The sequence below is a fragment of the Nanorana parkeri genome, unplaced genomic scaffold (assembly GCF_000935625.1).
Source record: "Nanorana parkeri isolate BGI_ZX_2015 unplaced genomic scaffold, ASM93562v1 scaffold1346, whole genome shotgun sequence".
NCBI lineage: Eukaryota > Metazoa > Chordata > Amphibia > Anura > Dicroglossidae > Nanorana > Nanorana parkeri.
In genome coordinates, this window is record NW_017307614.1 from 214309 (window position 1) to 225394 (window position 11086).

Here is an 11086-nt window from a genome sequence, read left to right on the forward strand (position 1 = left end):
TATATATAGGAACGTATGCAGATACTAGTTGTGAGCCTCTCGTACTTTTGCCAGGAATAATGGAGACTGCGTATTCTTTGTGCTGTACTTTGTCATTTATTTCACCATTTTACCACCAGATGAAATAAATGACGCATATTTTGCTTGATTCTTTTTTAATAGTACAGGTGAAACTCGAATAATTAGAATATCGTGCAAAGTTCATTTATTTCACTAATGCAACTTAAAAGGTGAAACTAATATAAGAGATAGACTCATTACATGCAAAGCAAGATAATTCGAGCCGTGATTTGTCATAATTGTGATGATTATGGCTTACAGCTCATGAAAACCCCAAGAACCCCAAATCCACAACCTCAAAAAAGTAGATTACATGCAATCAATAAAACAAGGATTGTACATAGAACAATATCGGACCTCTGAAAAGTACAAGCATGCAAATGTACTCAGTACTTGGTTTGGGCCCCTTTTGCAGCACTTACTGCAATTACTTTTGCATGATATTCTAATTATTCGAGTTTCACCTGTATTACTTTGGCTAGGTTTAGCAAGGTATCCTTTCTTATTCCTTCTGCTTTGCCGTATTGGCCACAATGTTTATCACTTTGTTTTGGTGCGTTAGAGGCTAAGGGGATCAGCAATTGTTTGGATTGGAAAAGGACACCAAACTCTTTACCACCTTCCCTCCAACCTATGAGTGGACTTATTTATTGACACTGAAGCCTGAATGGCCTTACACCGTTAGAATTTCTTACGGTGGATGGTCCTGCCGGCTCGTTAAACATAAATTACTTGATCGACTTTTGTCAAAGGAGCCTGACTGAAAATTTTGCGCCCAATGTGTGGATGGAGGAAAGTGTTCCTTTTCTTTGGTTCAGCCTAGCTTATCCGCGCGGCGGCAGGTATTCTTGGGCAGAGTGGTTGGCAATAGCTAGTTTTTTTTTTTTTAACCGACATACCCGCTTTCTTCGGTTTTTACTTTTTCAGTTGAGTTGCAGATAGCACAGATCTTAACTATTCTCCTGCCTTGCCAATCATCTTATATTTGGATTCCTATTTTCCATACTGTCCCACCGACATCCAAAGCTTCTCTTACTATTCTGTGTACTTTTAGAGAATACAAGATTTTATTTCAGAGATGGTAATACAGGTACTTTAATGCACAGGTGTTTTAGTTTGCCTAATTGGAGTGATCCTCCATCCATGCACAGTGTGAAAGAGGCAGATTATCTCTTAGATTTTTATTGCTGTGTGTATCTCTATTGAGGATGACTGCACAGACATTGCCTGGAGTAGAACTTCTTCTGTTTCAGCTCTAATGCATTCATTATATATTCTTGTGGGGAATTCACCAGGGAACTGGTGACACGGTCACAAGCCCCTTTCAGTTTCCCTATAAAATGTATAAAGACTGCACTTGCAAGAGGGGGAACAGGAAGTTCATCTCATAATGCCCTTGTGGTCCCTGGGACAGAAAGGGAGATGAGACATCATCAATGGGGACACAGGCGAAAATAAAAATCTGACGGAGGATCAAGTCATTCCAAAACTAAAGCAAAAAGTGTCTGGGGGTTTACGTCAAACACAACCCAATCATCTGTTAGTTCATTGGTTGAATAAATGTTCATGAGACTGTACAGCTGAGAATCTGGTGTATAAAATGTATCTAAAAAGTCTTTGTATTGGCCATAGCAATCAGCAAATAATCATTTTACTTAAAGAACACTAAGCTTTATGGCATTTTGTGTCTGCAGGAGCCCCGGTGAACTTATTTTCTTAAGGTGTTCATAGAAATGGAATCTGACTGCCAAATGATTAGTGTATGAACATGCATGCCTTGTACTGGCTCAGTGTGCATGTGCATACTACTACTCTAGTGCCAGTCTCATCTTGGGTTCAAGATCAGTGTCGGCTGGGAAAATCCTAACTGGTTAACCAGGAAGAGACTGCAGAGATCCTATAGTAATTGGCTGATTCATCTTTCATGAATTTCAAAAGTCCTTAGTGTTAAATAGTGAGCCTGCTGACAGTGTTGCTGCCTCCACTGTGTATATGTGATGGATATTTTTAGGGGGCGCTTATTTATTATTTGACACCCAATACTGGGTAACACTTTCATTGTGTTTTTACATGAAATAAAACCTGTTTCAGTATAACTTGAATGTAATGCAAAAAGTGTATAAATTTGTAAAGAATGATTCGTGAAATCTTACACTTGATATGTGTTATGACAGGAAGTCCTACTACTTGGACATACAGCTATATAAATGTTTTTACACGCAGGATTTTTTTCTGGACAGGATTGAAGATTGGGTTTTATTTAGTACAGCGCTGCAGAGAACACTGCTGATGTGCTAGGTGCAGTAACCTATGTAAGGTGTCCGGGTGCAGATGGTTTCTGGGCTCTGTGGCTCACTGCACTTTGGACGCTATTATATTTCTGCACCATTTTACTAAATAAGTCCAATGAACATATTCACTTTTGAGGTTTCAGATATTTGCAAAAGTTTTTCATGTGTCCGTTAAAATGTTTTAAAGTATTTTTTCACCAAGAACATTCTTTCAAGTTTCATATTAAGATTTGCGTTTTAATCTAACTGTTACATTTCATTTATTTGGCTGTTTGAAGCTAAAGGAGCTATTTCATTGCAGTTGGATGGAGTACTGTTGATTGTTCTATAGACTATTGTGTGCTTAAATTTCAACTTGAGTTTAGCAATGCAACCTTTTATTTTTTATTATTTTTTATGATGCTGAGCTGTAAAATAATATCATAATGCTAATTTTCATGGTAAGTTGTAGTTATTTTATTTCAATAAAAGCATGTCACATGAAATAAAATGTCTTGAGTTAATACACGATAAAATGGTTTGTCAACCTGCATAGCCCTCATATAAGTTATCTTGTATGATCGGTAAATGCAAAAATGGTTTTTATTCCCTAGTAGTTTGTTTGGTATGAAAAACTGAGGTTGACTTGTGTTCATTTCAGTCTGATTTGCTTTATGTGCCAATATTCTGAGCTGACATCCAAAATGGTTAGGTATTTTTCATCAGTTACCATTCTATTTGCATCTTTTAACATAGGTATTTGATATTGCACCCACTTTCAAATATATGGATGTATATCTAAACCTAAGAACACAAAATTAAATCTTGCAGCCTTTAGATGTGGTGGCTGCATTTGTCTTCTGTTTTTTTAGCTAGATTCATTTAATGGAAGTGCAGAAAAATACCTGTTGATCCCCATAGAAATCCAGTATCCTTTCTGTCGATCAAACTGAAATATTAAAAAATGTAATTGGCTCTTTCCAAACTAACTTTTGTGAAATACACAACTGCTTCTCCGTAGGTAATGGAGATAAGGAGAATGGTTTGTAGTCCTATGCTGCTTGTTCGTAGATGCAGTAGAGTGAGTGAGTGTTGTCTCCCTGGGACATAGTGGGGGGGTGTTTTATCAAAGGGTTGGCAACTGTTTTTTTTACAGCTGTATCTTGTAAAATAATGCTAAAGGAGAGCAAATGATTGCTCCGCATTCGCGTCCGTTTTCACCTCCACCGCTGTGACACTTAAGTATTTGTGACCAGATGGATACAAATGGCGACAATATTGAAGAACAGTAGGTCCCTCTCCACACCTTGCAGCGTCTCCGGCCCAAATCACACTGATGGTACTCGCAGTGATACTCACGGATGGCGCAGTGCACATCAAACCGTAGCAAACAGGAATCACCAGCACTCAGTAGAAAATGTTCAAATAGTAACGTCCATTTATTCTGACAAATCGTCATACATGTCGCAATAGCCGACGTTTTGGGGCCACACATGGTCCCTTCATCAGGGTAACATTATGACAGGTCACATCGTTGCCCTAATGAAGGGACCCTTCGTGGCCCCGATACGTCGGCTATTGCGACATACATGACAATTTGTCCGAATAAATGGACGTTACGATTTAAACATTTTCTACTGAGTGCTGGTGATTCTTGTTTTCTACAAATGGCGACAAGACGCATAATAGCCACACATATGTCAGATCTGCAACAGTCCTCTGCGTCTGAAATTATACACAAGAAGTCCTCGTATTCAAGACTGATCCAGCATTTCTACCCCGATAGCTTCCTAATTTCACAGATCTTAGGAGATTGTTTTGACCACTTTCTGTGACAATCCTTCGAATGAAAAGGAAAGGTCCTTTTTCATAGTTTAGACTTTAGATGCGTTCTTCTTACTTATCTGAAAGCTACTAAGAGTTTTCAGAAATCCGATGCTCTATTCATACCTTTTTCTGGCAAACTTAAAGAAAACCGAGCCTCGGTCCTCCATTGCCAGATGGATTAAGCTTGCCATTTGTGAAGCATACCGTTCTATGAATATGCCTCCCCCTGTTCTTTTAAGCCCTTTCTACTAGAGCGTTGGCCAGTTCCCCCTGGCTGAGAGGGCTGGCGCGACTCCGGAGCAGATCTGCAAGGCAGCAACATGGTCAAGCTTTCTTACCTTTTATTCGACAATACTGCCTGGATCTCTTGTCGAGTCAGGATCAGGCCTTTGGTAGAAATGGTCTACATGTAGTCCCTAAGTGTAAGTTCGTGTTTATCACCTTATTTCCAGTAGTCTTCCAGGACAGCAGTTGTGCCACAGGTCACCTGCACACCTTACAGCTTTGCAACCTTTAGGGATAATGGTGGTGTTTGTAAATAATGGATGACGCCATGCGGAACTCCAAAGTGTAACAGAAAATCACTGTACACACTTGATATAGCTGCAATCTGCTTGGTGTATCCAAATAAACCAGTGATATGGATCCAAATAAATCAGTAGCCATTCACTTTGCTAAACAGAAACATCAAGTACATGAGCTGCGGGCAATGGTGATTGAAAAGGGAAACACAGACCATCTCTGGGTGGTAACCATGACGATCTAGTGCGACATAGAGAGGCCTTTTGGATCTTTACATTAGACCCTATCATACACGTTCTCTCAATGGCTGATGAGCTGTTCTTTATGCTGTTTGATATATAGGAGGCTTCTGGATTGCTTACGTTTTGTACACTTCTTTATATGCTTACACTACCATGTAATTAATATGGCTCTTGCACCCTTGCAGGAATATGCGATATACTTGTCGATACTGTTACCAGCCTGCCACACACAGGTTTCAGCAGGATCTCTTAATGGTGATATTTGTTCTGGTTTTTATTTGTTTTGTGTTTTTTATTTTATTATTTATTTACCGAATTGGAGAAGCGATCAGGTGGCAGCTGAGCCGCCAGAATTGCTTCTACTGTAAAGCCGGTTGCCGGCTCTACAAATGTGAGTCCTGTCGGCTTTTCTGTTTAACCCCTTAAGGACCCATGACAGGATTATCCCGTCATGGGTCGTAAAGGGGTTAAAGGGCTTGGTGGTGTGTTTCTTGTTTGATGGGAGGTACATCTATATCGCACATCCTGCACACTTTCAAAGTGGTTAAAAGGTCCTGAGAAAAAAATGTGGGTACATAATGGATCCCGAGTGGATGTGTCACAGTGAATGCTTATGCATATAGAGGGGTGTATGATTATGGCGGTAATATCCCTGTGTTTAACAATGTATAATTTAAATATGAGCTATTGGATGTATAAAGTAAATTAAAGTAAACACATTAAATATAAAAGTACATAGAAATCATAAGGTCAATTCACTTTTTAGTTAATAAGCTAATTTTATAGATATATCAATAAATAAATACATTGTAATGTCCGTATAGTATATGCAAAAAGGGCTACTTGTGTCTGTTTCTGGGATACTCTATCTATCATCAGTAGATAAAACCCATATTAAACCCACCCACATTACATAATCTAGATCCAAATAACAGTATGGAAAGCCATACCAATTGAACTACAGCCATACAAGTAAATACAAACGAAAAACAAATAAAGATCCAAACATCACCTGTCAAATCTTGGACACTGCCCAAGACCCCATACAATTACCTTACTTGATTAGCCATACCCCTCTACACCCCAGAATACGATAACACATAGTAAAAGTAACATCCTTCCAGTTTTCACCAACAATGTTTCTTCTGCATTAGCAAGAATCATTGCTCACGTGATACTCTATCGTTTTATTGCAGAAGTTTCATCAGGCCCTCTCTAGTCACTAAGTGGGGCTATCTGGACACACCCCTCCCCTCCTCACTTTCCCATCCCTGTGTGTCCCTTTCTATATCTCCTTTTCCTTACCGTTCTCTGTCTTTCTTCTGGTGGTGTAATCCCTTCCTCTTTGTTCATAGTTCTGAGATGATTTTTCACACCCCTAGAGACCAATACACCTAATGCCATGTTACTGAGGGTGATGCACCTGAGACAACCACTACAGGAGAGCTTTCTCCTATTATATGCTATATGTCCCACATTGTTGACACTTTGTCGCTGGAGGCCTGTTACCTTTGTGTGTTGAATGTATTTCCTTCTGATTGTACACTTTATCCTTTGCTACGTTGTAATATTTTCTGTTTTGAAAATTTTATGAAACTTTGCAGGAAAAAAGAAAGAAAAGCTGCTAATAACAATGATTTTGTCTCCATTTGCACAAAACAAATGGATGTGCAATTTTGCAGGGTAAATAGTTTATAATTACACTACAAGGGAAAGGTTATTGACCCCTGGCCTAGACTTCCCTTTTTACCCAAGACTGTCTTCTCATTTCACGTTTAATAAGGAGATTGTGTTGCCTTTACTCTGTCCCCATCTGGTTCATACTAAGGAGATTGCCTTACATTCTCTCAATGTGGTTAGAGCCATCAGGGTGTAGCTGAATGTAAGTACTGCTTATTTGTCTTTACAGATAGTCCAAGCAAGGGACTTGGACCATTCCTATGCGCTCAAACAAAAGGATCCCTACTACTGCTCATTCTCCAGAGCAGTCAGTGCCTACATGTTTCCCCGAAAATAAGACCTAGTACTATTTTTGGGAATTGCTAAAATATAAGACCTACCCCGAAAATAAGACCTAGTTGTGACCATGGTAGTAGACCTTTCATTATCAGGTTTTAGTCCCAAAATTGTAAAGTGACAACTAAATCTTCTGCATACATTTACGGAGTTATACAAAATGTATAAGGCTGGCAAATTTGGGCCACAAGGTCTTGCAAGCAATCATGTGATTTGCCCATGTTGTAGGTAGAGGGCTTCACTTGTTTTTGGTGATATACCTGCCCCTCATTGGGAACTGCTTTTGGATGTTCCATGTGTATCATCTTATCATCTTTTGGATAATTGACAGAGACGACAGAGAAAATAGAGTTTTTCTACTGTAAAATCCTATTGTCTGAGTTGATTGAGGGGCACAGCTCCAGCCCCTCTGGTTTTGTTGAGCCTGTTGCTTTAGGTCATATTTTTTTCCTTGTACTTCTTGCTTTTAACTGAGTTGTGAGTTTTAACCATTAGATCGTATCATCCACTTGGGTACTTTTTTTCTTGCCCCTAATACCCTATTCCAGCAGGTAAATCTATAACCCACAAGTCTCTTGTTCTTTTACACCCTGAATGAACTCAGAAGTCCAACAGCGAATTGTAGTTCCTGTCCCAAATCAATAAAGTGTCCTGTGTTTTTATTCAAACCTGTTAACCCATCCTGCATAAAGTTGGATCATCCACAAGGTACCCTAAGCAGGAGCCTAGGACCTGGTAGGTGTTCAGCGGGGCCTTGCCAGTCTCCATGCACTCAGCCACACCTTCACAAGTATTTACAGGATGTCTCATCATCCACCATATCTCATCTGCTATGCTTTACATTATGTACATAATACAGCTAATCATCAAAGTATTGTGTTAATAAAATAGTGAGGTTTTTTGTACCATGAGATATTATTTATCTGCTAAGAAGGCTAGGCTCACATAAATGAGGCTGCCTATCAGGGATTTAAATAGCATTGTGAGAATGTTGCATGTAGAATTTGGGCCATGCTCATCCATTTATTTTAGTGGTTTCACCTAGGGAAGTAATAGCACTGAAAGTGAACAGAGGCTAAAACAAGAAAGGTGCTGAATGCTCTTTTGCATCCATAACCTATATAAATATAGCAGCAAACTAATCCAACTGACACTGCTCTGCCACAGCCTTTGTCCATAAGCTAGGGGGACACTGGGTGCCTGCCAGAGCAGTGTGCCCTCACTCCAATACTCAATATTTCCAAGGTAAAAGATGGCCTCACACTGATGACATCACTTTGTGTAACAAGAACTTGATTGCAACTCTATCCTGACGCACAGAACCACGTCCAGTCCGCCCATCTGCCACATTTCACCCTTACAGGCTTAGTCGTAAAGATTTTTATTTTTAATGTAACTTACATTTGTCATATGATCCTCACCAGCATGAGCTTTTCTTTTCAAATATACAGTATGTGCTCAGTAAGAGCTTGCACAGTTGGTGTGTCACATGCAGTAAATAGGCTTATTCAGGTTACATGTACAGGCCTATTTAGTTAGGCAGGAAATGCGTAAAGTGTGTCAATTGTACACTGAGTGGCCAGATTATTATGACCACCCCATCAGTACTTCGTCGGGCTACGAGATGACTTCGTTGGGCCGCCTCGTGACTCCACGAGATGTTGAAAGGTGATGCGAGGAATCTGACACTGCAATGTTGCCCTTCTGTTGTCTTGTACCAGTCTTGCCACTCTCCGTTCTGCCCTAACATTGACTAGTCCCTGACGGCCACAATTCGCACGTTCAGACCCAGATTTTCGGCTGACAGTCCAGTCTTTAAACACTTTAACAATGAGCCCCTCTTGAACATTTAACGAATTCTGCTGTTTTGCTGATACTCGCTTCATGGCTTGAGCGCCAACAATCATCCCACGTTCAAAGGCTGTTAAATCGCGTTGTTTACCCTTATCTTCAGAAAAAAATCACCTACTGTCGTGGTTAAAAACCTGCTTCCCTATTTATAATGATCTGGCCCTCTAGCAACTTCAGTGTGAAATTACAGCTAATTATAGCTAATTTGCCTACAAATGTCAGGTGGTCATAATAAACAGGCCACTCAGTGTATATAAAAGCCAATGAACAAATATTATCACTTAGGTTACCGCTACTTATAATATAGCTAACCAGGCCCGGATTCCCCACAGGGCCACCGAGGCCCGGCCTCGGGGCGGCAGGGCGCAGAGGGGCGGCAGCGGTGTCCTTGTGGGGAAGTTGCCCTCTCTACATTCAGTCCTGCTTTGTACAAGCAGGACTGAATGTAGAGTGAGGCAGGTGATTTTTCGTTTACATGTGAAATTGGTGATGTCGCCGACTTCACATGTAAACAGTGTGCAGCCTTCTCCCCCTCCCCCCTGCACTTACCTCTCTCCTTGGTTCCGTCCTCCGCCACCGAGTCCCAAGTCTCTGACTGCAGTGAGCAGAGCGGCAGGGTTAAAAGTAACCCTGCCGCTCCGTGTAGTTTGTAGACAGTGAGAGGGAAGAGCTGTGCCCTTCCTCTCTCACCTGTCACAGGAGTTCCAGCACGGTGCAAATGAAAAAAAAAATAAGAGGTGCTCTCTCTTAAGGTTAAAGCATGAAAAGAGGTAATAATTGGCTAATTAGGAAAAACTTTTATTCAAAAATGTCAATAATGTATTTAGCAACAACGATCACCTGTATTTAGTTCTCTGACAGACCTTAAAACCATTTTGTTACATTTCAGCAAACTGGTCGATCATAGCTGAATTAGCTGCTGAGAGCAGCTATGATTCACAGAGCAGGACCTTAGCTGTCAAACTGACAGCAAGTATCGGCAGCTGCAGGCATGTACATGGGCTGAGGAGGAAAGGATTGCAGATAGTATGTGGTTTTGTCCAAAATCCTTAACTGATAAATGAGGCATTGGTTGTATGTTTGAGGTCAGTGACACATGAAATATGTAGAGTATATGTAAATACAATCTCTAAAATCTTATATACATTTTAGCATGTTACTGTAATCTCAGAAATAATTTTCAACCTACAGTTTTCATGAAAATAACACCTAGAATTTTACCATGAAGGTCGTGGAAGGTCCAAGCACCTCCTGTTATAGGGTGATGACGCTCAATCCTCATCTCTCACTTGTGCTTTCATTTTAAATGAATGTCAGTGCAATGCACAGAGAGCAGTGCATTTTACCATGTGTTACCACATGTAATAGAGTTAATCAACTCTGAGACCAGGTTTCAGACCTGCTCTCTATGTTGGCATGCATTAACTTACGCACGTCAATGTGCATTGCATCAAAGCATTCCATTAATTTTTAATAGCCTGCCCATGCATCACAACACACACACTATGTCTTTATTCAACCTTAACAGCTATGTAAACCCAGGTTACAAGGCAGCTGCTGCATTTTGTTTTGTCTTAAACATGAATTACAGTCCGATATAAAAGACAGTTATGTGTCTGGCGCATCAGTATACCCTACTGATGGATCACACTGTCTTATCTAGGGATTCCCTAGAGAGAAAAATCGACATGGACTTGACAAAAGTCTATACAACAGCGGGCAGTGCGTCTAAACCAGCAAAAGCCTTGACCACGGTGTCCATGGCCATGAGAGTATGTTTAGAAAATATCAACGCAGCGCTTAGGTCTGATATTCAGAAGGACATCATTTCAGGCACTGGATGAAATGAAGTTGACCAGTGATTTCCTGGGTGAATTGACCATTGATTCTCTGTTGTGTGCTTCAAGGTTCATGGTCCATTTTGTTACCCCAAGAAGAGCGCTTTTACTAAAGCCATGGTTACCCAACCACTGTTTAATTTTGAAAAAATGGTTCCATTCAAGGGGTCTGCACTATTCAGAAGTAAGATGGATTTAGCCATACTAAAGGTCATACGTTGGGGCTTATCCCGCATGACAAGACCCCACAGACAGCGACAATTGTCGACGAGGAGGTAAGATAATGACAGGTTTAGCAAAGCTACAACATTTTGGCAAGGAAGAGAGAGGCACACAGTCATCATTTCTAAAGATGTCAAAGACCAAGGCGTCCAAAGACCATCTGTTAGCGCCTTCTGGGGGTTCCTGAGGTAGTGAAGGAATGACTCCTTTCTTCATCATATTTGTTTGCCAACTACCA